The sequence below is a fragment of the Coffea arabica genome, chromosome 8e (genome assembly GCF_036785885.1).
Source record: "Coffea arabica cultivar ET-39 chromosome 8e, Coffea Arabica ET-39 HiFi, whole genome shotgun sequence".
Classification (NCBI taxonomy): domain Eukaryota; kingdom Viridiplantae; phylum Streptophyta; class Magnoliopsida; order Gentianales; family Rubiaceae; genus Coffea; species Coffea arabica.
Window position 1 is genome coordinate 10,505,497 of NC_092324.1, and position 27,272 is coordinate 10,532,768.

Genomic DNA, 27,272 nt, shown 5'->3' on the forward strand with positions numbered 1-27,272 from the left:
GCAAGTTGGCCATTATATAAAACTTGAAATCCCAAAGTGGGCAAGCGTAAAAGTTCATGAAAGTAAACAATAACACTTCAAGTAACAAGTTAATTAGGTATTCGACACTTCCAGGTATAAGGATACAATTCACTCTTACGAGCAAATTCGGCCGCAGCTTGTCGAGGAGCAGTTGACACTCTGTCAACTCTCAAAGTACTGTAACAAGTCCAGTAGAACACCACTTAACTCCAATCTCCATCCACCAATCAAACCCCCTACCGGGCCCGAACTCCAACATTAACAATGGTGGTAATACTTGAGTATATCGAATTCAGTGGACCACATCCAGTGGATTACACAATAAATAATAAACAGTACCTATAGTTCACCAGTCTCCTCGACCAAACCCTTGCTGGCTCGATTCGACCAACTAACCAATAGGGTTGGGATCCCAGGCAATATTCAAGTCATACACTTATACATCAAACCATTCATAACCAGTGTACAACAATTAGTCAAATTAGATCAAGTGCGATAAAATACACCCTTGTCCAACTAAACAAGTCAAGTACTATCCAATCACATTAAGAAAGCATTGCATTCAAGTATCAAGTTCGGTCATGCAATTAGAGACACTCACCAATGATTCACTGCTTATCAAAATCAAACTCAGGTCCAATCCCCTGGCCAGAGTCAAAATCTGCGATAAAATGTCGTATAGCAACATCTAATCAAATAGAGTTTCAAAATATATGACCTTCGCTTATTAATATCAAAGAAAAACCAAGTAAATAGAACTCATTTAAATAGTAATCATAATGCTTGATAAACCCTAGAAAATATATGCCCGCTCTTTTGATTTTGGTAAAGAAATGATTGAAAATTTCAAATTTATAACTTAATATATGTAACTAGAAAATCTTGTTTAAAGTGGCCATTACTTTCTCCATGCAAAATATATAGTTTTGGCAAAATTTCAGCTTACGTATCACTATCAAGGTCAACTCAAACATTCCTAAGCAAGCTAAGTCCAAATCGATCACAAATCACACCTCTATTTTCACTTTCACTCACTTATTCTACAAGAAATGAAATGGACAGCAATTCCCCTATTTTTCCTTAATATTTTCCTCTAATCCCAAAGCTAAATTTCATGACAAAACTACTCAAAACAACTCCACAAGTTATAGGTTATTTAAGGGTTCTTATACTAGGCTACAAAATCAACTAATTTAGGCTTATCTCTAGCATATAAACATCATATATCTAAGCTGGAAAATTCGAACCCTAAGCTGGAAATTGGGTACTAAAGCTAAAAAATCCTTATTTGGAAGCTAAAAAGTCATATTAAAACTAGAAATCTTCATATCAACTCTCGAATCCATATCAAAGCTAGAAATTATCACTTCATGGCTGGAAAATATAAATCAAAGCTAAAAAATTCCACCAACTTCACAAATCCATGATATTTTTCATAAAATTTCTATATTCAAGTCATCTATCCAATAAATGCAAAATAAGAAAGAGAAGGAGGGTTTCTTAACTTAATACCTTCAAACTCCTAGGAGAAATATGAAAAGCAAAGCTTTCCTCTCCAAATCACTCCACTACAAGCCTTTTTGTCTCCTTGTTGTAACTTTTTTCGGATTAGATTAGTGGTTCTTGCTGATTCCTCACTAATTCAAGGCAAAAGCAAGGTGAAAATGGAAGTTTTCTTCTCTCTTTTTCCTTTCTAAAAGTCGGCCAAGAAGGAAAGAAGAATGAAGGGATTTTGAGGAAAATTTACAAGATAAAGACTAGAGAAATCTTTGGTCAAAGTTGGCTTGATGGCCAACACTTGTCATCCAATCATTTCCTTGTTTTTTTTTCTTTTTTTTCTCTCTTTTTTTGTCAAAAATTTTGGCCAGCATGCTAAAGAAAATTAGGGATGAAAAAATAAAAGAAAAATAAGAAGATTAAGGAAAGAAAGTCTTGGTCAAGTGGTGTCTTTGACCAGTAACAAACGGCGTGAGTCAGTTCAAGCATATTTCTTTGTCTCTCCTGTATTTTTAACTTATGATTCACTAATTTGCTCTTAATACATTTAATTGCATACTTCCTCTTATTTAATACCCACTCTTATCCACCAAATTTAGTACACACGCCTCACCAATTGATCACACCACCTCAATACACCATAAAACCTCGCATGCACCAAATTATAAAAGTAAAAGTAAAACTCTCGACTCTATTATTTGTTACAACTATTAAGGGAAGTAAATTAATATTAAAGAAATTATAAATTAATTTATTCAAAATAAAAGAGAATTATAAGAAAATATAAACGAATTTTCAAGTCCTCACAGCATAGTATACCTCCAACATAAACTTTAGTACCGGCATCCAAACTTCCTTCACTGCAGTAACAATAACGCTAGAGAAAATGAATAGCAAAGAAAATATAATAAAATCAATGACAGCTCAGTATCTTGAGATCATATGTAACTAAAAGTTCCTTAGCTCAAACCTTGCAAATGGAAAAAATTCTACCAATTATTGACAATTAAATCCATGAAAAGTTTGTACGAAAGCTGTGACAGCCCCACCTTCCCCTAGGGAGTACCCAAGGGTTTGGCGGACAGGCTACCCAACTCTTGCCAGGACTCACTCACGAATCTCAGAAAATAATAACAATTCCCAAACTCCAATAGTATTAACCTCAAAATGAGCATCAAAACTTCATGGTTAAATATTATAGACCATCCCTGTTCCAAATTATCCCTACTTATATACATATAATCGAACGAATAAACTCTAAGTCATTTAATCAAATCACTAAGTACAACTAGGATGGCAAGTAACTTAAAACTAGACGTCAACTCTCAAACCATCTTTTTTCCCTGCTTTCCTGTTGCCAATGCCTACTAAGGAAAATAAACTAAAAAGAATGAACTAGAAACCCAGTGAGGTTCCAAGTAAACAGACAAGTAAACTAGCAAACATGATACCATTAAATCAAACCCAAATAGAGTAGGACATAATGCATAATAAAGCAAGTAACCAAATAGATCATGCAATGGTATACAGTAAAGAACACATTCATGGCAAAGGACATAGGCTGCTCCCAGAAGCAGGTTCCACGATAGCTTATCCAGGGTCCGTTGACTCTTCATCAACCATGAAATTATAATGTCCGTAGATCACCACTAAACATCAATCTCCGTCCACCGATCATCCCACTACCGAGCCCGAACGTCAAAGAAGTACCCAAGGTTCGTCGATCTCCTCAACCAAGCCCTTGCCGGCTCGATTCGACCAACTAGCCCTGGGTTGGGCTTATAGTCCCAGATATTCAGGTATTCAACATCTAGCTTATAGCTCCAAGTATTCAAGTATTCAAGAGTGGAGTCGTTGGATGTCATCCAACGCTCACACAAGTAATGATTAGAGACGTTAGTTATCATTTAACGCTCCGTATTCAGAAATGTAACGAATTCAAGTCATGAATTCCAATCAAGAGTAAATAGGTTAGGAACATCGTCCTTTACCCAAGGTTGCCCAACTCACCCGACCGCTCTGAGGCTGGCCTCAAACAAGAGGTCCAACGAGGGTTCAGTTCAGCCGTTACCGACCTACATTCACGCATACGCATGAGTAACCCAAGTTTCCACTTACCCGACATCTCGGATAAGGGTCCAAGGGCCTAGTTCAACTACTGCAAGAAGAATGTAGCCGGTCTACAATCATGCACATATTCATGCAAGTCTGCACGCAGGATCAATTATTTCAAGTTCCTGGAGGTCGAGTGCGAATAAGAACACACTCGCCTAAGAAATGACCAAGTCACAAGTAATGCCCAACATGTCACATTTTCAAGTATTTCAAATATTTATATAGGTCATATGCAAATCAAGTTACTTGTACATGCATAAGTGAAATATCAAGAGTTTAGTCAAGTTAGATCAAATGCGATAAAGTACACACTCGCCTATGAAATGAAAAATCACGTGTCTAGCAATTTCTAGCAATAATAAGCATGGAACATGCAGTTGGAACACTCACCAATAATCAAGTAAGCAAGACAATAGAAAGCTTTCATAAGTTCTCATCGGGGTTTCTCTCGAATTCCTCTTGAATACCTGAGACATGCACAATCAACGATTACCTATAATCGTTCAACCAAGGCCAAACAATTTCCCCTCAACTCTTCACTCAAGCATGCTAAATTTCTTGTCAAATTAAGAAAGAAACTCTCTTCACTTAACCACTAAGATAACACTCAAGGGAAGATTCAAAAATGCTTCATTTGTAAGTCAAAACATGGCAAGAGTTTTCGATTCAAAAGTTAGCTAAACCACTCAAGAGTTTAACAAAACACACGTGGGAGGGAAATTCACTTTCACTTCTTTAACTTCTAATCTTTTGCAAAAGTTTTGATATATATATATATAAATATAAATGAGCGTTCAAGTTTCCTAAAACATATGAAGTCAAAACTTCACCAAACAACTATTTATTTCTTAGCAAAAACACCAACAAATCCTCCAAGTTTTGAACATCAACCAAGTGAAATTTTCCCACAAAACTCTTGGCATGATGCTCCACTTTTCACCCCTTTTAATTCAAACTTGTTGCTCCTTTTTAAAAGCACATTCTAGGGAAATTGATTAGCAAGTTATGTTGAGTAAAATTTCACTTTAAAGTTAGAGGAAACGAGACAAATTCCAATCCAAGATTCGGCCAAAACCTTCCAAAATTTTCCAGCAAACAAGGTTCAAGAAAACTCCTCATTTCACTTTTAAAATGAATCTGGAGATCAAATTTGGTGCTTGAGTGAACCATGAGAGTTCTCCACTAAAAACACATAAAAAAACTAATAACTTTCAAGATTGAAACCTCTAGTTCTTGATCCAAAACGTCAAGTTTTCTTGTTCAAGTCAAAAGAAAACTCATATACATAATAAATCCATGATCCAAGTATGAAATGGAGTGCAAGTAATCGAGAAAGTTAGGTTTAAAAACCAGAAAATGTTTCCAAGACCCTTCCAAGTTTTGTTTGTCATTTCATAAGAAAAATCCCAGTTTTTGTAATGCTCTTTGAAAAGTCATAACTTGAGTTTCGTAAGTCCAAAAATCATAAATCTTATACCGTTAGAAAATAGACTCAAAAGTCTACAACTCTCTAGAAGACACCTTCATTAAATTCATCCCATAATTTAGTCAAATCTCAGCCTCAATTCATTGCTCAACTGAGTGCAAAAACATGACAGTCTTGGATTTTCAACCCACTTGGAAATTTTGCTGGTATTTATAGAAAGTGAACCAAATCATGAATTTTACAGATTAAAATAGCTATGAGTCTAGTTTCAAATGCAATAAACGGAACTCAATTCGGATTTTTCTATACCAACATATAACAGATTTTCCAAGACTGGTCAGAGTCTCCTGTGGAAAAAATTTTCAACACTTGACTCAACCTTCCCACTTAAACTCATGATTTTTGGTTCAAATCCAACTCACAAGCAAAGTTTAATGTCTAGCAAAGTTTGTGGAGCAAGATTTCCCCCAAAAGTTTTGAAAAATAAGGGCTAACAACACTCAAAAGTTTTGGCCAACAAGAAGCTTTCAAAACAGAAAATTTCTTCAAGTCATCTACCTAAATCAAGGTTTCAAAGAAACCCATCATCAACCCATCAAAGATCCAATCCACCACAATTGAAGACCATAAGTTCTAGGTTATAAAAGACACTAGTTCTAGACCATAAGGCTAGCCAAAATGTACAAATATCCAGCCCATATATCATCATACCAAGGCAGGAAAAATCCAAACCCTAAGCTGAAATTCATGGTCACCGGCTGAAATCTCTATAATGAAGCTAAAAGAACATACAAAGGTTAGATAATCCACATGATAAAGCTAATAGATCATAGCAAAATTGAAAGGACCATATCAAAGCTGGAAATTCTCCATTAAAGCTGGAATCATCAAACCACTACACAAACTATGAAATTTTTCATAGAATCCACCAAAAATCAAGTTTTAAATCCACTCAAATGCAAGTTAAAAGAGAAGAAATGGTTTCAAGCCATGATTACCTTTAATCCTATGAAGAAGAGCAACCAAAACTTCCTTTTTTCCCCAAATTCCTCCACCCAAGGTCTTCCTCCTTCTTTAAAGTTACTTCCTATGGATTGGACTGCAAGCTTATGGTGAAATCTCAAGATTCAAGCAAGAATTTCTAGGTTGGAAATGGAGTTTATTTTATCTCCTTTTCTTCTCCAAGGAGTCAGCCAACAGGTAAGAAAGGGAATTTGGTCAATTTTTTTTCCAAGATGAAGACTAAAACTAGTCTTAGTCAAAGGTGCTTTGGATTGCCGACAAGTGTCACCGTAGGATTTCAAACTTATCTTCTTGTTTTTCCTTTGTCTTATCTCACTAATCCATATTATTTTCCTCTAATCCACTCTTACTACTGCTAATCACATAAACTCTTTAATAAAGTATCCGTTTTTGTTCACTAACTTTATTACACAACACAATAGTGGGTCCCACTTCCATAATACATCATGAACTTAACATGTAATAACTTATACAAGGAAAACATGATTTTAAAACTTGATTCATTTATAAAAATATCTAAAAAATTAAGGCAATAAATTAAAGTAAAGAAAATGCATTCAAAAAAATAAAATAAAACATAAAATAATTTTCGAGTCCTCACAGAAGCTCCTAAACAAAGACATGATCTTTGCGTTACAAGACTGATAATTAACACCCATCGAAACCAGTTAGCAAAGGCAACACCTTTTGATGACTTAGTTTCTTGAGTAAGATATCTAACTTATTATTTCAAGTTTCTTCTCTAGACCTTCCACTTCGCTTTTTGACATAGACAATCACTGTAAAACTAACGTAAAAGGGTGTCCAACAACCGATGAATTAACAAATAATGACTTGGAAAATGAAACATTCATTTGAAAATATTACTTTTGGACAATTATTTGTTTTTATTAAAAAAGAAGGATTAACCTTATGTTCTGAATCAAAACTTCAAATTAAATATGGATAAAAAAGAAAAGAAGTATGATCATTTTATGAAACTTTTGGTATTAAAAGAATAAAATCTCCATCATCAACAAATAAAAAGAAGTAAAAAAGTAAAAAATATAGAAAATATAAGAAAACCAATAGTAATGAAACCCTATTATGATAAAAAGAAAAATAAAAGGAAATGTAGAAAAAATAAAATTGTATGTTGGAAATGTGGAAAAATAGGTCATAAAGTAGATAAATATAAATTAAAGGAAAAGATAAATGAAATATGTGCAGGAGAAGGTGAATTAAAAAAATAAGTTAATAGCATTATTAATGTAGACACCAAATATTTGTCAATTTTCTCTTGAATTTTTTCTATTTAATGAGTTATTTATTTTCTTTCAGTTTAATGTGCATTTTCTCATTTTTGCAAGTTTATTTTAGGAAAAGAAAAAACAAAACACAGAATAAAATAAAATAAAAATAAACAAAAAATCAAGAAATCAAGAAATAAAAAATCATCCTAATCATTTTTGTTTCACCAAATGCACTATTGATCCATTTTTGCACTCAATGTCTCCATGTATCTTTCTTTTCATTTTTGGTCAAAAACCATCATTGGACAAAAAACCAAGAGACCACCTAATTCTTTGTCTCGGCTCTTTCTTTTTCCCTCAAGAAGGGAAGACAAGAGAACACAAAGAAAAAAGAAGAAAAGCACTCTTCCTTCCTCCCATATACATCTCTCGGCCTTTTCTTTTTGTGATCTCAACAGACAAAACACACACAAAAGAAAAAAAAACCCACCACTGCTCCCTCTCGGCTCTCCTTTTCCCTCAAGAAGAAAAAAAAAGGAAGACAACAAGAAGCACTCTCACTCTCACCCTCGGCTCTTCTCTCTCTCAATATTTTCCCAACACACTTGCACACAACAAAAGGGAGGCAGCGATCAATTAGGCTATTGGAGCTTGGCAATTTCATCAAAGACTTTGGCCAAGGGACCAAACTGTTCATTGAGGTATTTCTCTTCCTTTTTCCAGCTTTTCTTTTCTTTTTTTTTTAGTTAACTAAATTGAATGTATGTGTGATTATTTTTTTTTGTTGCTTTATTTTGCTGGTTTTGTTGGTGTTGTATTGGTAAAAATTTGGAAATGTCATAAACTAGATTAGGAAAAGAAGAACGATTTTTGTATATGCATGTTAACTGTTTGGAAAAATGTCAAAATGGAAAAAACGAATTTTAGGGGGTGTTCTGCTTTATTTTAGCCCTTTTATGTTATTTTCTTGTCAAATTAAAATCATAGTTGTATTGTAGAAGTTGCAAGGAGTGCTATAATATAATTTTTATAATTTTTAGTGAAGGATATGGTGTTTTGAAAAAATAAAAACTGGACTGACTTTTGCTATTTTGGCCACTTTTGAGTCTTTTTTGTAAAAACTAACTTAAAAAATGGGTTCTACACGAAAAATCGAGCGAGGGAGTGAATTTTGGTAATATTTCACGACTAGAGAAGTTGTCGGCGACTGGCAGCGGCGGCGGCGGCGACTGCCATGGCCGCTACCTGAACTTTATCATTTATTTAATTTTGATCCCTAAATTTTGGGAAAATCATATTTTTAACCCAAAAAGTTTTTCAATTTTTGCAATTTGGTCCCTAGTGAATTTCGATTCTTTTTATTATGATTGTTTCTTTTCTTTAATAGCTAATTATGTTACTTTAAATATATTTAACTTGTAATTGTTAGATGTTCTTAGGTTTTTTTTATTTGACATATTAATGTGAATTTAGTATTTTTACCATTATTATTATTTTCAATTAAATTGGTGCCATGATTCTTCTGTTCATTTTGAGTATAAATAAAGCAATTTGACTTCCATTTAGTCACCACTTCAAAAGGGAGGTACCCCTATTATTATTTAAATGTCAATTACGTGCTCTTGTGTGCTCCTATATGTTTATATATATATATTTTACATGCTTTGTTATTTATTTGATTCAAATGTTCATTCAAATTTTCTTATATTTGTTTAGTTAATTTTTATAATTATTTGAGAGATATTTAAATATCTCAAAATGTAATAGATAGGTGATTTTTTACAAAAAAAAAATTGTAATTAGATAGACCAATGTAATAGAAAGGATAGGTAGGTTTATTTTATCATACTTTCTCCATTTAGATTATAGTTAGGCTCCCCAATGTAATAGGTATGTTGTGTGTTTATGTGGCATATGTGTTAGATGCTTTATCCACTTTCCTTGAGATTTTTACATCTAGATATTATACTTATGTGTTACGTGTTACGTGCTCTTATGTGTTTATTCGTTTTAATTTATGCCTTATTTGTTTTACTGTGTATTATTAATGCATGGCGTCACCACACTAGTCCAACGCTAGTTGTGGCATCTCCCTCCGTATGTTTGCTAGTCCAACGCTAGTAAGGTTCTTTAGAAATGGGTTAATCCAACGCTAGACCCTTAGATCGTTGATGTGTTAGATTCATCTTCTGTGTGACATTTCATTTTCTTGCATATTTTTATTTTAAGATCTTTTTTCATTTGCATGATATTTCCTATTATATTATTCCCTATCCTTTATATGTGTTAATCATATCATTTAAGAAATTGCAAAATAAGTTAGTTCATTTGCTTGTTTAAATTAGGAAAATTATTCTTTGACATGGAAAATGGGTGATTATAACTTTTTAATTTAAATACCCATTAATCCTTGTACAAGAAAATTATGCCACGAGTTTTTGCCTCCCGTACCTATTATGCTGCATTCATTTTCCTTTGATCACTTATACCTTTGTATATAATTTTCTTTTAATTTCATCATTCGCATACTCGTGACACCTTCAAAGAATTATTTTGGCCTTCGCAATCAACGCGATTGGTATCAATTAAACTATTGAATGAACATTTTGTCCCTTTCGATATTTTTTAAATTTAGATTTGCATCCATGTAGGAAACATTCAAACGTGATAAATTTAAGGGTTAAATTAAGAAATTTTTTTACTAAACCTCACAACTAGTTTAGGCTAGATTGAAAGGGTGCCTTAGGTTTGAATTAATCGAACATTTGCCTTCCCTTTCTTCAACCGTGACTCCCGAACTCATTTTCTCTTATTTTTCAAAAACCTGGAGTTGTTGAAAAGGGTTTTATTTTATTTTATTTTTATCAAAAATATTTTTGGGTGATTTGGTACACCCAAACTTAATACCAAGTAACGACTCCTCTTTTTCTTAAAAATCCTTTTAGACTAAATTTTGGATCCAAACTGTCGCATTTTTTAAAGTTCCATTCTAGATCCTTTTCACTTATTTTTAAATACAATCACATCTTTTGTAAATACCATTTTATTCATCGCGAAAAATGGGGTGCGACAACTTGGCGACTCTACTGGGGAGATTCCAAATACTTGGTTTATGTTAATCTTAGTCCCTAATTTTTTATATTTGCAAAAAAAATGGATCATACTAATATCTCGTCAAGAAATATTTTCAGCTATGATGCAAATCAGATTCAAAGATCAAGTGCAATTGAAAGAAACAAAGGTTGCTGAAAGCTGTCGGAAGCTTGTGAAGACAGGACCGGACGTCTGATAATCATTGCACAACTTTGGACGCATGAAGAATTCCACCACCGGACGTCCGAAGAAATTAAGACATTTTCTCTAACCCACTGACTTCGATCGGACGCAAAGCATTAGAGTATCGGACGTCCGATAAACAATGCGGCACTTCGGACGCAAAACATTGGAGGCACCGAACGTCCGAAAGAACTGAAGAAAATTTCTCATATTTATCATCTGCTTTCGGATGCAAGCATCAGAGACATCGAACGTCCGAAAGAATTAAAGAAATTTCCTCAAGCTCACTACCTACTGTCGGACGCAAGTATCGGATGTATCGGACATTCAATACTCCCAACAGCTAGTTGACTTTTTAGCTGCCTTCTATCTGTTAGAAGTATTAATTGGACACTTTTTTGTCACATATAAATAGTGCATGGCCAACTATTTTCTAAGAAATTTTGCACATTGAAACTACAAAAAATCAAGAGTGATTTTAGTGAGAAAATACTCTACAAAAAACATTTGTACTATTAGTTGTGTGAATTTCATGTAAACTTTTCTTGTATGAGAAAAATACTTCAATAGTGTAACTTTATAAGGGTTATCCAGAGTAATAGTAAAACTTCCTACCTTGACTAAATGTAGCTTGGGGCAAGGAGGAAGTGATCCTTCATTTGTACACAAAGATTGGTTATATTTAATCAACATTGAAGAAGCTTGTTCTATAAAGTGTTATTCAAGGTCAAGAGGAGTTTTGAAGTGAAATTGGTTTGCTATTCTTTCCCTATTACTTACTATCTTGTAAACATAAATTGCTCATCTCTTCTACTCACAAGCAATCGCTTTCTTATTAATTTTTTTATTGAGTGGTCATTTAGAAAAGATGGTAAATTTCATATTGAACCAAAAAGTGTCTCATAACTTGATTAGTTTTTAATTTACCTAATTCACCCCCTCTCTTAAGTTGTCTTCGATCCTTACAAATGATATCAGAATTTGGTCTCTTAGAGATTAAGTTCAAACGGATTTGGAGTAAAATGACAACCAACAATACCATATTTTTTGAAGGACAATTTGTCACTAGACCTCCAATATTCAATGAATCCAATTATGTGAGTTGGAAGGAAATGATGATTATTTTCTTGCAACCTATTGATATTGAACTGTGGTTATGAAGGATCATATGATGTCTATATAATAGATAACGTTACTTACAAACCAAAACCAAAAATCAGAAATGAACTGATTGGTAAAGATAGAACCCACCTCACCTTGAATGCCAAGACTATGAATGTGTTGTATAGTGTTTTAAATTCAAATGAATCCATTCGAGTCAAAGGTTATAAGTCTGCTAAAGAGATTTGGGATAAATTGAGAGAAATTCATGAAGGGAGTGAGAATGTGAGAGAACAAAAGAAATATATCTTAGTTACCAAATATGAATCATTTAAGATGAAATCTCATGAAAATATTGACAAGATGTATTGTAGATTCAATGATCTCATTATGGATTTAGAAGTGCTAGAAAAGGAATACTCCCTAGATGAGAAAAACAGAAAAATCTTGAATGCTTTGTCCAAAGATTGGGAAAGTAAAGTGACTACCATTGAAGAGGTTAAAGATTTGAATTCTATGCCTATTGGATCTCTTATTAATTCTCTAACCTCTTATGAGCTGAAACTTAAGACTAAGGTATAAGAGGAAGATGATGCAAAGGAGAGAAGGAGCATTGCTCTAAAAGCATTTCAAGATGAAGATGAATCGATTTTCTTCGATGGAGAAAATGTGAAAGTTGATGACAATGATCTTGCTCTCATCACAAGAAGTTTCAAAAGAATCATCAACAAAAGGAGATTCAGAAAAGGAGCACCCAGTAATTCATTTCCAAATCAGTTCAACAATACAAGAAATAAAGGAAAGCAAGAGGCCAATAAAAAACAAGCTGACAAATGCTTTGAATGCGGCCAACTTGGATACTACATGAGTGAGTAACCAATGAAGAAGAAGAAAGAAGGAAAAGTTGAACGAAAGTCAAAATTCAGCAACTTTCAAATCACATGGAATAATTGCAACTTGGATGGCGATGTTTAAGAGGAAGAAGAATATGCTCAAATGGCTTTCATGGCCACCGGTGATGATGAGGTAACCACTTGCATCTCTCAACTTGATAGTGATGATGAATCTGATGATAATGTTAATTCCTTCATTGAAATACTACATGATAGTTTGAAAGAATTATATGTTAGAAACAAGGAATTGAAACAAAAATTTAATTTTCTTATTCAGGACAATGCAAACCTTTTTCGACAGAACAAGAATCTGAAAGATGAAAATGACCACTTCAAAAAGGTTGAGACTGATCTACTGTTGAACTTGATAGATAAACAAAACTTTGTGAAATTTTTAAAAAGGAACAAGGTGATTTGAAAAGAAAAATGGATAATCTAAATGAGTTGTTTCAACACAAGAAACAAAACTATTTTCAAAATAACGAATCAAAGCCTCATTTTGACATTCATGAGAAAAGATTGAATTCTAGTGCTAACGAATTTACTATTTATAAGAGAAGGTAAGTTTGATTTGTTAAACCTGTCCATATAAGTAATTCGTTGACTATGTATAGTTTTTGTTGTCAAATAGGTCACAAGAAAAGTAATTGCTATGTGAGGAAAAATATAAGAAATGACATGAAATGCATGTGGATAGTTAGACATAATGCTAACTTTCAAGGACCCAAAAAATAAAGAGTACCAAATATTATCTTATGAACTTTTGTGTAAGTGAACTTGGTGAATATCATTAACGAATCAAAATGGTTCATAGATAGTGGATGTTCAAGACACATGACCGGTGATCCATCACAATTCATCAATCTCAAGCTAAAATCAAGTGGAAAAGTAACATTTGGAGACGATAACAAAGTTAAAATAATTGGTGTAGGAGATGTTGGTAAGAATGATCAAACTTTTATTCACAATATTTTTGTAGTTGATAATTTGGGTTATAACTTACTAAGTGTTAGTCAACTGTATGATAGAAATCTGTTTGTGTTGTTCAAAAAGCATGAATGTCTAATTCTTGACTCAAAATTTAATATTATTTTCAAAGGAAAAAGAATAAATGACATCTATGTGGTTATTCTTGAAAATGTTGATTCCTCTAACTTTAAATGCTTTAAAGTTTCAAATGAAAACCCTTGATTGTGGCATAGAAGGTTTTGTCATTTCAACATGAATTTGTTAAAAGAAATTTTAAAAAAAGAACTTGTTAGAGGGTTGTCAAAAAAACTTGTTAGAAGGCTTTGAAAAGGACAAAATTTGTGATGCTTGTCAATTTGAAAAACAAATTAAAGTTTCTTTTAAACCCAAGAAATGTATTTCTACTTTAAAACCCTTGGAACTTTTACATCTTGATTTGTTTGGTCCTACACAAGCTGCTAACTTAGGTGGTAAAACATATTATTTGGTTATTATTGATGATTATTCTAGATACACTTGGGTGATATTTCTTGCTCACAAGAATGATGCTTTCAAAATTTTTGTTTCCTTATTTTCAAAAGTTTAAAATCTGATTGGGTTGAAAATTATTAAGATTAGAAATGATAATAGATCAAAATTTAAATTTTATGATTTTGCGAAATTTTGTGATCACAATGGTATTACACATGAATTTTCAATTGCAAAAGCTCCTCAACAAAATGGTGTTGTTGAAAGAAAGAATAGAACTCTTCAAGAAGCCACGAAAACCATGTTAAGTGAATGCAACTTGTCAAAATATTTTTGGGCCGAAACCGTAAATACAGCTTGTTATGTAATGAATAGAGTTCTTTTGAAACCAATTTTGAACAAAACTTCTTATGAGTTAATGTTTGATAAAAAGTCAATTGTTGGATATTTCAAAATTTTTGGTTACAAATGTTTTATTTTAAATATCAAGGAACATCTTGAAAAATTTGATAAGAAATCCGATGAAGGTATTTTCTCGGGTTATTGTGAAAACAAAAGATAATTTAGACTCTATAATAGAAGGACCCTTGTTATAGAAGAAACAATACATGTTATATTTGATGAATCTAATGATGATATCTCCAAGAGGTGTCATGAGGATGTCGCGCCCCATTTTTAACGTAAAAAATGAGTTTCGAGAGATGGATTTTTTATTTTTGGAAAAATGAGTTTTGTTTTTAGAAAATAAATAAAGGAAAAGGGCCTAAATAGGGGTTTGAAAATGCGACGATTTGACCCAAAAATATAGTTTAAAAAGGGTTTTTGAATGAAAAATAGAGTCGCCACTTGGTATAGGGTTAAGGTGTACCAAGTCACCTAAAAATGAATTTTTAAAAGAAAAAAGTAGAGAACCCTTTTTAAACGACTCCAAATCTACGAAAATCAGAGAAAAAGATTCGGGAGTTACATTTGAAGAAAGGGAAGGCAAGGATAAGAATCCAAGGCACCCTTTCAACCTAGCCAAGGCTAGTTGCGCGATTTAGTCAAAGATTTTCTTATTTTAACCTAAGGATTTATCACATTTGGATGTACTATATGAATGCAAACCCTAGACCTAAGAGGGTATCGGGGGGGTCGAAACTTCTCTTCAAAACTCAATTGGTGCCAATCGCATTAATTGTGATGCCCAATAAAGACTCTTCGAAGAAGTCACGAATAATGCAAGTCATGAGACTCGAAAGAAAGAAAAAGTAAAGAAAATAATAATATACAAATATGTATGTCCTAAAGGAATGCATCATAATGGGTGCGGGGACTTACACTCGTGACTTTCAATGTTCCTTTTAATAGAGGGAATACGAGCGTACTAAGGCTAAAAAAGCCAAACTCGTCCATATCCCAATTTCATTGGGGTTTTCCTAATCTAACACGCAAATGATCTAACCTAGTTCTAATTCTTAAATGGGAATGCAAGTCTAATGTCATGTTTTCATACAAAGGAGCAAGGAATATATATAAGGGGAAATACGGGATAAGGGCTATACATATAAGGAAAGTTTCATGCAACATGGTAAAGGCCTAAAAAGTGAAAAATATGCATGAGATGAAGTGATTTTATCACACAATCATGATCTAACGCATAGAAAGTCCCTAAGGGTCTAGCGTTGGACTAGCCCATGCCTACAAATTCTCACTAGCGTTGGACTAGTGAAAAATCGCAAAAGAGGGCCACAACTAGCGTTGGACTAGTGTGGTGACATCACACATCAGTTACAATCAAATAAATCATGTAAGACCTAATAAAAGCATGTAAACACATAAATCACGTATAGCATATAACACATAAACATGATATTTAGATGCAAGACCCTAAGAAAGCGGATAACACATAACACATAAGCATGCAAAACATACCAAGCAAATAAAGCAAACAAGCCCTAACTATTATATTGGGGGGGCCCTACTACAATCTAAGGGGAAAAGAATAAAATAAAATAATTGAAATAAATACCTAACTATTACAATTGTGGCATTCAATTGCCCTACCCAAATAATTACAAATTAAATTAAAATAAAATTGAAACAAATAAAGCGAATAAATAAATAAATAAAACATTCAAGAGACATGCAATTAAACACATAAAGTCACATAGGGCACGTAGGGTCAAATAAAGTAAGACATAAGGGATAGGAGGTACCTCCCTTGAGTTGGGGCCCTCATGGAGTAAAATTACTTATTTACCCTCCAAAATAAAAGAAAGGGTCAAGGCACCACTTTAATTAACAAACAATCATAAAAGATAAAAATGAATCGTGAAATTGGATCAATTAAATCATATAAACAACCCACATTCAAGAAGTCAAAAGAATAAAAGACTTGATCGCAAACATTAACAAAGTTTTGGGGTCAAAATTAAAGAAAAATAAAGTTTAGGGACCTATTTGCAATTAAATTAGTGACTCAATTGAAGGAAGTTACAAGTTGCTAGGGCCATAATGAAAACACTCGAAAGTCAGGGGACTGGAATGAAATTTCGTTATCAGGCTACTTGTCAAAACAGACCATTGGGCTATTTTTTATTTTTCTTGGGCTAAAGCCTCCCAAACCCAACCGAAAGTCCAAAGTAAATGAAGTGGGCCAGTCTATTATTTTGACACAAAGATTAATCAACAAAACTGGTGGGCTTCTCCCCTCTAGCCCAAACCAAAACCCAAAAGAATAATAAACTAAACCCAAATCAAAATAGATAAACTCACCATCAAAACCCAATCAATATAAAAATCTACTAAAATTTATTGAAGACTGATTATACTCTAAGTTCCCAAAAATTATTTGCTCGAGAATAGACTTGAAATATGAAAAGAGGATTAAATCTCAATAGGGGCAGAAATGGTTCGATTGCAGAAGTATTCAGGCCATAATGAAATTATGCAAAAGTTGAAGGACCAAGACGAAATTGCAAAAAGATCATGCAAATCAGAAATGAAAGCCTTCTTCTTCATTCAGCTTCCTGCAACTTCCGAACATGCAAAATTCAACAGCTTTACATGGCGAAACACTACACCATTGCAAGACACAAGACCCGTAAAAAAAAATAGATAAAATCGATTTCAAAAAAAAAAATTCATGGCTACTCTCCCTCTTCCCGACTAGCAAACACGTGGATTCTAGCCCGTGTTGAACGGACCAGAGCCCCTTTTTGAACAGACAAACACAGAATCTCTTCTTTTGGTTCAAACTTTTCATTCGGGTATTTTATCAAACAACTAACGGGCATGGTAACATTCATCAATTTTCTGCTCAAATGATGTAATTCAACACCCAAAATTATCAGATATCCAAAGTAATTCAAATCAATCAACACGCAAAGCATATATGTTCTTAAAATAACAAACAATCGACATAAAACTTGCCATATCAACCCACGGCAGACATGCTTTGAAAGAAATAATGAAATCTAAAGGAAGAGAGCAACTTACAGTGTTCGTCAGTGAGCTTTTTAGCAGCGACGGTGGACTCCGGTGAAGTGTGGTGTTGGCATGAGCGGCGGTGGTTCCGACAGCGCTTGTTGTTGCTGCTGCTGCAGCGGCGGCGGAGGCTATGAGCGGCGACAATTCTTCCTCCGTCCCTTTCTTTTGCTCAGTTTTCTTTTCCAGCCGCAAACCACCCCTGCTTTCCCTCGTGACAGTGAAGTAAGGCGCGCGCCCCATCCATCAACCTTGTAAAGTGTAGCAGAAAGAGCCAGGAGGAGGAGCTACAGCGGCGTCTACGCAGCATGCAAGGGCCGGCATTCCTTCCTCGATCTGTTTTTTTCCCGTTTGCTCTCAGACGAAAATTCCTCGGTCCCCTCCGTTCTCTTTTTGTTGTTTGCTTAGCCCGCCGCCTGGTTCCTCTGTTTTTTTTTTGTTCTTTTTTTTCGTCTTCTGCCGCCCCTCCCTCTCTGTTTTTTCTTCCAGACCTCCGTTTTCCCTTTTTTTTTGTTCGATTAGTTTTCTGGTTTCTTGTTCCCCAGGTTCCCAAGTTCTTCCCTTGGATTTTTTTCTACCTTCCCTTTCCAAATCTCACTCCCTCTCGGTTTTCTTTTTTCCTAGGCTCCTGCCTCTACCTGAAACCTTCCTCTCAAAACTCACCCCACTCCAGCCGCCAAGCTCCTTTTTTCTTTTCTTTTTTTTTTAGCCGTCCCATCCCCTTGTCCTCGTCCGTCCGCCTCTGTTTCTTTCTTTTCTTCTGTTTTTTCCTCTAGCCTCAAACGAAGCTCCCCTCTCTAATTGTTCCCCCCCTTTTTCCTCTCCAGCTCTCCGACCTCCCCTCTGTCTACTATTCCTTTCCCTTTTTGTCATTTCTTTTTTTTCTTTTAAATCATGGGTCTCCAAGTGTCTACCATTTAACCCTTTAGGTGCCTTGTTGTCTAATATCCAAAGGGACACTTGTCCCCATGCATGCCCCCTCCACTTGTCATTTTTTACTTTTTCTTCTTTGTTTCCTTTTGTTTTTCTGAAATTTAGTATGAAGACAAAAAATAAAATAAAATAAAAATAAGAAAATAAATGAACTAGAACAAAATAAAATAAAATAAAAGCCCTAGAATTGAAACAAATAAAGCTATTAAATTAATTAAACAAATAAAGTTAAAAAATCAAAAATTTGGTGTCTACAGTTTGCCCCTCTTTGTCTGAGTTTCGAAGAAACTTGAGACAAAGACGTAGACACCAAATACTTACCTATGTCATTCGGCTACCGCTTATTCGAACGACTGCCGTTTTTGAAATGAGGACTGACCTCTCTAACAAAATTTCAAAATGGGACTGACCCAGGCGAGAACTTTAAAATGGGACTGACCCGAATCAAAATTTAAAATGGGACTGACCCAAACAAAATTTAAAACGGAACTGACCCGAACAAAAAATTCAAAATGAGACTGACCAAAACAGGACTGGCCCGAACAAGAAATTTAAAAGGGGACTGACCCCAATAAGAAATTAATCATGGGACTGGTCCGAACGAGAAATTAATCATGGGACTGACCCGATTTGAAATTAAACATGGGACTGACCCGAACAAGAAATTTAAAATCATGGGACTGACCCGAACAAAAATTTAAAAGGGGACTGACCCAAACAAGAAATTAATCATGGGACTGGCCCGAACGAGAAATTAATCATGGGACTGACCCGAACAAAGTTTAAATCATGGGACTGACCCGAACAAAATTTAAATCATGGGACTGACCCGAATAAAATTTAAAATCATGAAACTGACCCGAACAAAAATTTAAAAGGGGACTGACCCCAACAAGAAATTTTAAAATGGGACTCACTCATGTTTAGTGTCGATGTAAATGAAATGCTCACTAGTGGGACTAATCCATGTTCAGTGGCGGTGTAAATGAAATGCACGCTAGTGGGACTGACCTATATTTAGCGGCAACGAAAATGAAATGCACACTAGTGGGACTGACCCATGTTTAGCGGCAACGTAAATGAAATGCACGTTAGTGGGACTGACTCATGTTTAGCGGTAATGAAAATGAAATGCACACTAGTGGGACTGACCAATGTTTAGTGGCAATGTAAATGAAAAGCACGCTGGTGGGACTGACCCATGTTTAGCGGTAATGAAAATGAAATGCACGCTAGTGGGACTGACCCATGTTTAGCGGTAATGAAAATGAAATGCACACTGGTGGGACTAACCCATATTCATTGGTGGTGAAAAATAAAATGCACACTAGTGGGACTGATCCATGTTTAGTGGCAATGTAAATGAAATGCACGCTAATGAGACTGACCCATGTTTAGCGATAATGAAAATGAAATGCACACCAGTGGGACTGACCCATGTTTAGCGGTAATGAAAATGAAATGCACGCTAGTGGAACTGACCCATGTTTAGCGGTAATGAAAATGAAATGCACACTGGTGGGACTAACCCATGTTCAGTGGTGGTGAAAAATAAAATGCACACTAGTGGGACTGATCAATGTTTAGTGGCAATGTAAATGAAATGCACGCTAGTGGGACTGACCCATGTTTAGCGGTAATGAAAATGAAATGCACACTAGTGGGACTGACCCATGTTTAGTGGCAATGTAAATGAAATGCACGCTAGTGGGACTGACCCATATTTAGCGGTAATGAAAATGAAATGCACACTGGTGGGACTAACCCATGTTCAGTGGCGGTGTAAATGAAAGGCGCACTAGTGGGACTGACCTACGGCTAGTGGCGATACAAAATGAAATGCTCACTAGTGGGACTGACCCACGACTAGTGGCAGTGAAAAATAAAATGCTGGCATGTATGAAGAAACTGTATAAGTCTAACCTGGAAAATTATCCAAAAATTTACCTCAGTGTGATGCATTGATTAGTGGGATAAAATCCGAGCCTGCCATGAGAATTGGTCGGTGGGATTAAACACGAGTCTGCCATGATAATCGGTCAGTGGGATTAAACTCGAGCCTGCCGTGAGAATTGGTCAGAAGGATAACACCCGAGCCTGCCTTAGTGGTGGTACAAAATTCAAACCCAACGTGATGTTTGTGATGTTGGCGGCACAAAATCCAGGCCCAACGTGATGTTATTTGTGATGTTAGCGGTCAGCGGGATAAAACCCGGTCCTGTCGAAGTGATTGGTCAGTGGGATAACACTCGAGCCTGCCTTGAGAACCGGTCAGGGGGATTAAACCCGAACCTGCCGTGAGAATTGGTCAGTGGGATTAGACCTGGTCAGTGGGATTAGACCCGATCCTGCCGAAATGACTGGTCAGTGGGATAACACCCGAACCTGCCTTGATATCGGTTAATGGGATAAACCCGAACCTGCCTTGACAATTGTTCAGTGGGATAACACCCGAGTCTACCGTGAGAATTGGTCAATGGGATTGAACCCGAGCCTGCCGTGAGAATTGATCAGTGGGATTAAACCCAAGCCTACCATAATAATCGGTCAGTGGGATTAAACCCGAGCCTGCCTTGAGAAATGGTCAGTGGGATAACACCCGTACCTGCCTTGATGATCGGTCAGTGGGATTGAACCCGAGCCTGCCTTGACAATTGGTCAGTGGGATAGCACCTGAGCCTGCCTTGATGATCGGTCAGTGGGATTGAACCCGACCCTGCCTTTAGAATCTTTCAACAAGAAATTAAATTTGATTTGTCAAGAAACCAGAAATTAAATTTGATTTTCCAAGAAACAAGAATTTGAACTTGATTTTTTATTTTTAACTTTTTGAATTTTTCTGATTTTTTGATTTTTTGAATTTTTCGATTGATTTTTCTTTGAGTTTTGAAAGAATCTTTTCAAAAATAATTTGCCCCAGTGGCGACAGCTGGCCTTCCACATCACCAGATGCTTCTTCGTCGATTTCAGCCATGAATACCTGCACAGGGGGCTTACTAAAGTACAATATGCGCTTAAAATTATTATTTTTTTGAATTGATGCACCTACTACTCATGTAAAGAGCAGCATGATTGATTCAAAAAAATGTCTTGCTTGACTCTTGGACGAAATCCTCAAACGTGTTACAAGAATTTGCCCCAGTGTGGGCCTATTTTACAAAATCTCACAAATAAAAATTTGCCCCAGTGTGGGCTCATTTGATTGCAAAAAAATTGTTTGGATGACTCTCCATTTAAAGTGAGAAAACTGTGTTTCTTAGAATCTAGGAAATAATTAGAAGTCTAGCTAAAACTCATACAGCAAATTTCATGATGAATTTCTCAAAATAATACCAAATTACAGAAGATTCCTTTCCCACTTTAGCATTGATGCTTAGGGTAATGGGTCACCACCTCTTGTTAGCTCATTTTTCAGGAGCAATCAAGTGATCTTATTTCTGATTTTTTAGGGGGCTAAGGGAAATGAGAGGTCAGGATTTGTTTTATTCTTGTGCTCAAATTGTATGTAATACATTCAATATCACATTTTAGTGAAAGCAAAGAGTTTGTCACCCTTATTTTTTAAGAAAATTTAGTCAACATATAAGTTTTATGAGCTTGTAACAAATGGATAGAAACTATAACTAAGCATGTGGAAATGGTTATGGCCTTATGATCCCGAATGATTGATGGATTTCTTAGAAGCATAATCCTCACTTCGAGTTGTCATGAAGGATAAGTCAACGATGGACTTTATGAACTTGTAATGTGACTTGAAAACGATATTTAAAGAAATAATTTTCAAGAACATTGCACCGAAGATCGCATTTTTCTCAAAATTGTCCTCATTTTGGACTCCAAGATCTTGGACATTGTTTGACTTTTTATCATCACTCAACAGGGACTTTCAGCATCGAATCTTTTTGCATTTTTCTTTTGCATTCATTTCGCTCGCTTTTTCCTTTTTCTTCTTCTTTTTTTTTTTCAAAAGTGCCCTCGCGGGTTTTCACATGAAGAGCAGTATCAACCTCACATCTAATCAATTCAGAAATACATTTAAAAAATCATTGACATCAATATATGAGCATCACTTGTCAATTAGAAAATTTCTTGACAGAGATATTGTAAAGAACAAAAGTCAGGACTTTCGGCTTTCGTAATGGGGTCTGGTGGGGTGCTTAAAAAAGTTAAGGCTTGAAAGCGGATTTCAAGAGTAGTTTGAACGGTTTGAGATCGCATTGTTGCATCAACCTTATTTTAGGGTTAAATTAAAACTTGCCCCAATTTATTCTCAACTGAGGCTCTTTTCTCTTTTATTTCCTTCTCTCTCTTTTCTTTTCGGCCTTCTGCCATTCCTTTGAACTTTTCAAAAATTTGCCCCAGTTTATACTTTAACCGAGGTTTTCTTTTCTTTGATTTTTCCTTTTTTGCTTTTGTTGTTTTATCACTTTTCACCTCTTGAGACTTTTCTTTCCTTTGCAACTCAATCTTGCCCCAGTGTGGGGTTTATGATCCTCAGTGGTTGCCAAACGAAGTATTTTATTCTGAGGGTTCAAAAGGGATAACTAGGGATAGAATGTTTGATTGGAAAAGAAGAGAGTCTGACTTTTATTCCGTTCCTTACATTAACTCTGAAATGAAACTTTCATTAATGCGAAATTTCTGGCATATATCTGAATTAATTGATTGAGGAAAACTCCTGTTCATCCATATCTGTGAAATATAAGTGACTCGCCGGACAATACTCGTCCTTTTTCTTTTCTCTTTCCAAAATTGAAGCCCAGATATTGATGGTAGAACCAAATTTCTCCAATTTGTGATTCTTTCTCTTTTAAATTTTAGCATTTTTGCCTTTTCTCTTTTTTTCTTGCAACCTCCAATCTCCCTCCCCGGTGTGGGGTGCGATCATAGGTGTTTTTGAAAAGAACCACCCATTTTAGCTCAAACGAGGATGCAAGGGATAAATGGTGTTTAGATCGTAGAAACGATGACCAAAGCATCATTCTTACGCTTCATGACAACCAAAGTAATGAAATGCTCATTGAGAATCCACTCCCTTTTGATATTTGAAGATCTTCCAATGTAGGGTAGTGATCATTAAGGCTCTTATTTGAAACGAAATTATTCTTTTAAAGGCTCAAATGGGAGAGAAAATGATAAAAACTGTATCGATAGAGAAAAGAACGCTTGAAGTATCATTCCAAATTTTAAAAACAAATAAGAATAATGTACATTTTTGCTTTCACTTAGATGTGAATTGAACCGGATTAGACACAGTGGACACTTTTAAACAAAGATTGCCCCAATTTACAATTTATCAATCAATGTGACTGATTTATTAGGGGGCTAATAGAAGTAGGCAAAATATGAATTGTACAGTGAAGGAGAAAAATGTATTGCATTGAGTCTTTTGAGTGACCTCTTTTAATTTTGAACACTCTTATTGTATAGCTCGGATCACCAAGCTAGCGTATGTGCAGCTTTTAGAAAGCATACACTTGTGAATTCTCAGGTTAGAGGTTGAAAAAAAAATCTCAATTTAGTCTTATTTCTTGAAATTCATCATGAAATCTTCAATGAGCAAAAATAAAGAATGAAATGTACATGAATATATATACAACAATAGTTGTCTAAATGAAAAACTTTATTGCTGACAAAATTTGAAACAAAAACTTCTTGTTCAATTATAATGCAAATGAGAAAAGAAAAACCTCTAAAGAGCTCCACATCTACACTTTTTGTCTTCTTTTCTTTTGGAACAAAAATTTATTAACAAATCAAATAAACAAAAATTTTCTCTTTAACCAACAATTATGAAGTCTCTTAGATGCTTTAGCCTAACGCCTCCAAATAGATTCTTCATATTTTCAAATGTAAGATCTGCCCAAGAATCAAGTAATTAGATCAAAATTATTATCAGGTATAAAAAAACATTTTCACCTTATTGAAACATTTTTATGAATGCGGGGGAGGGGAGAAAATAAAAGAAAAATATCCCGAGTTAATAAGCAAGAACATAAAATCAGTATGCATATCCTATGGGGGAGCCCTTCTTATGCCAAGGGTAGGCCTAGCATGAAAATGTCATCCTCTGGAGTAGGCACTATATAATACCTGATGAATCCGACCTACTTAGTGAGTGAAAAATAGTTTGAAAAAATTTGGCCAATTGGAGTGAGAAGAGACGTTTGTCCTAATAATGAGGACAAAGTCCGAATGGATTGCTTACTTTGATCAACACATAGAATGATGTGTAAAAGAGTCTACTCTTGAAAGGATTGCAATGTCTCGACTAATTTATTCAGTGAACCTTAGATTTAAACCCTAAAAGGGAATAAACAGATCAAAGGGTTGGATGAAATTGATGATTTATTCAAAATTGACTAGATCACCCTAAAAGTAGGTAAACTGGTCAAATGAATGAATGAAATTGATAATTTATTCAAAATTGACCGAGTCACCCTAAAAGGGGTAAATTGGTCAAATAAAATTGATGATTAAAAAAATGAATAAGTTGACAAAAATGGATTGGATGAAATTGATAAATGAATTGAATGGAATTGATGGTTTATTCAAAAATGGGTTGAATTGTCGACCCCTTGGTAGTTTCAAAACTTCATTGGGATACATTAGTCTATGAGTCTTCTAAAATCAAGATTTGGCCTCAATATTTATCATCTCAACAATAAGGAATTATTTGTGAATTTCTTCAAATTAATGTCCTTTAACCAAGGGATTTTTACCAAATATGTTAAAATGGCCAAAAGATGATTATTAGATACCCATATCCTAATGTGCCAAAGTTATTGGGTTATCAGGGAAAAAATCGGATCCTACCTTATCTCGTGCACTACCCCTTTAGATGATACAAAATGTAAACGTGCAATTCTCTTTGGATTAAATATCCGAGACACGAGGTGGTTTATTTCTAATACGGGATCCCCTATGTGGCATTCCCTCTCTAGGGTTTATGCATGATGCCAATTTATCAAGGCGATAAAATATGCAATGATATCATGACCTAAAATGACCCTTTGGATGCCAAGGTCGGCCTAGAATGAAATATATCGAAAAATTTTAAACGTGCAACAGCCTATCTACAAGGGTAGGTTCTAAAGGGAGATCATGGCAGATCTCTAATTTTCCAATGTTTGTGAATGGAAAGGACAAGAAGACAAAGAAACGTTAGTTCAACACATAATCACATAATACGTTGGACAATTAAAAGCAAAAAGATAAATAAGGGAAAGAGAAGTGGGATCCCTCCCCTCGTGCCTGGTGTTCCTAGTCGGGTAGATTGACTTTGTCCTAGGCACTTTTAACATGGATGCATGAGGTTGGGTTTACTAATGCATCTAGACTCAATCAGGCTTCAGGCTCCCAAGCCTTCAGACCTAAAGGCGAAGGGTCATCAATCCCAGGGCCTTCGGTCGGGTGCTCGAGTGATCTCTTAAGTATAGCTATGGGCGCAGTACACACCATCCGCATATCTAAGGCAATCGATCCTAATCCTACAGGGAGATGTGGGATAGCGCCCACGATAAAAAAAATTAGGGTAAATAAAACTATGCATACACGTATGAAGTGCTTTTCTTTTGAGGGGAGGGATTATACCATCAGATGCGGTCGAAGGTTCTAGGGTAACTACCCCCCATCCCAAAATGCAATCGCGAAACAAGTAAAAGTAAACAAATAAATGAATTATCCATTCATCACATACATAGTGTGTGAAGAGCGATTATGCGCGTGGTAGATGTAAAAACCCTAAAAAGAGAAAAAAAGAAAAAGGAAAAGAAGAATGCAACCTAATACTCCAAATGTGATATATAAGAAGGTCAAAAGAAGAAAAGGTTGACTAAATCGAATGCTCGGACCCTCTAGGTCCCCAGTGGAGTCGCCAGCTGTCGCGCCCAATTTTTAACGTAAAAAATGAGTTTCGAAAGATGGATTTTTTATTTTTGGAAATTTGAGTTTTCTTTTTAGAAAATAAATAAAGGAAAAGGGCCTAAATGGGGGTTTGAAAATGCGACGATTTGACCCAAAATATAGTTTAAAAAGGGTTTTTGAATGAAAAATGGAGTCGCCACTTGGTATAGGGTTAAGGTGTACCAAGTCACCTAAAAATAAATTTTTTAAAGAAAAAAGTAGAGAACCCATTTTAAACGACTCCAAGTCTACGAAAATTAGAGAAAAAGATTCGAGAGTCACATTTGAAGAAAGGGAAGGCAAGTATAAGAATCCAAGGCACCATTTCAACCTAACCAAGGCTAGTTGCGCGATTTAGTCAAAGATTTTTTTATTTTAACCTAAGGATTTATCACATTTGAATGTACTATATGAATGCAAACCCTAGACCTAAGAGGGTATCGGGGGGTCAAAATTTCTCTTCAAAGCTCAAATGGTACCGATCGCATTAATTGTGATACCCAATAAAGACTCTTCGAAAAAGTCACGAATAATGCAAGTCATGAGACTCGAAAGAAAGAAAAAGTAAAGAAAATAATAATATACAAATGTGTATGTCCTAAAGAAATGCATCATAGTGGGTGCGGGGACTTACACTTGTGACTTTCAATGTTCCCTTTAATAGAGGGAATACGAGCGTGCTAAGACTAGAAAAGCCAAACTCGTCCATATCCCATATCCAAGGGGGTTTTCCTAATCTAGCACGCAAATGATCTAACCTAGTTCTAATTCTTAAATGGGAATGTAAGTCTAATGTCATGTTTTCATACAAAGGAGCAAGGAATATATATAAGGGGAAATACGGGATAAGGGCTATACATATAAGGAAAGTGTCATGCAACATGGTAAAGACCTAAAAAGTGAAAAATATGTATGAGATGAAGTGATTTTATCACACAATCATGA

General features: G+C 35.1%; 1 pseudogene; it reads right to left on the bottom strand.

Moving 5' to 3' along the window:
- Positions 1–27,272, bottom strand: part of LOC140012654 (phragmoplastin interacting protein 1-like) — a 61,420-nt pseudogene that overhangs the window by 1,118 nt on the left and 33,030 nt on the right.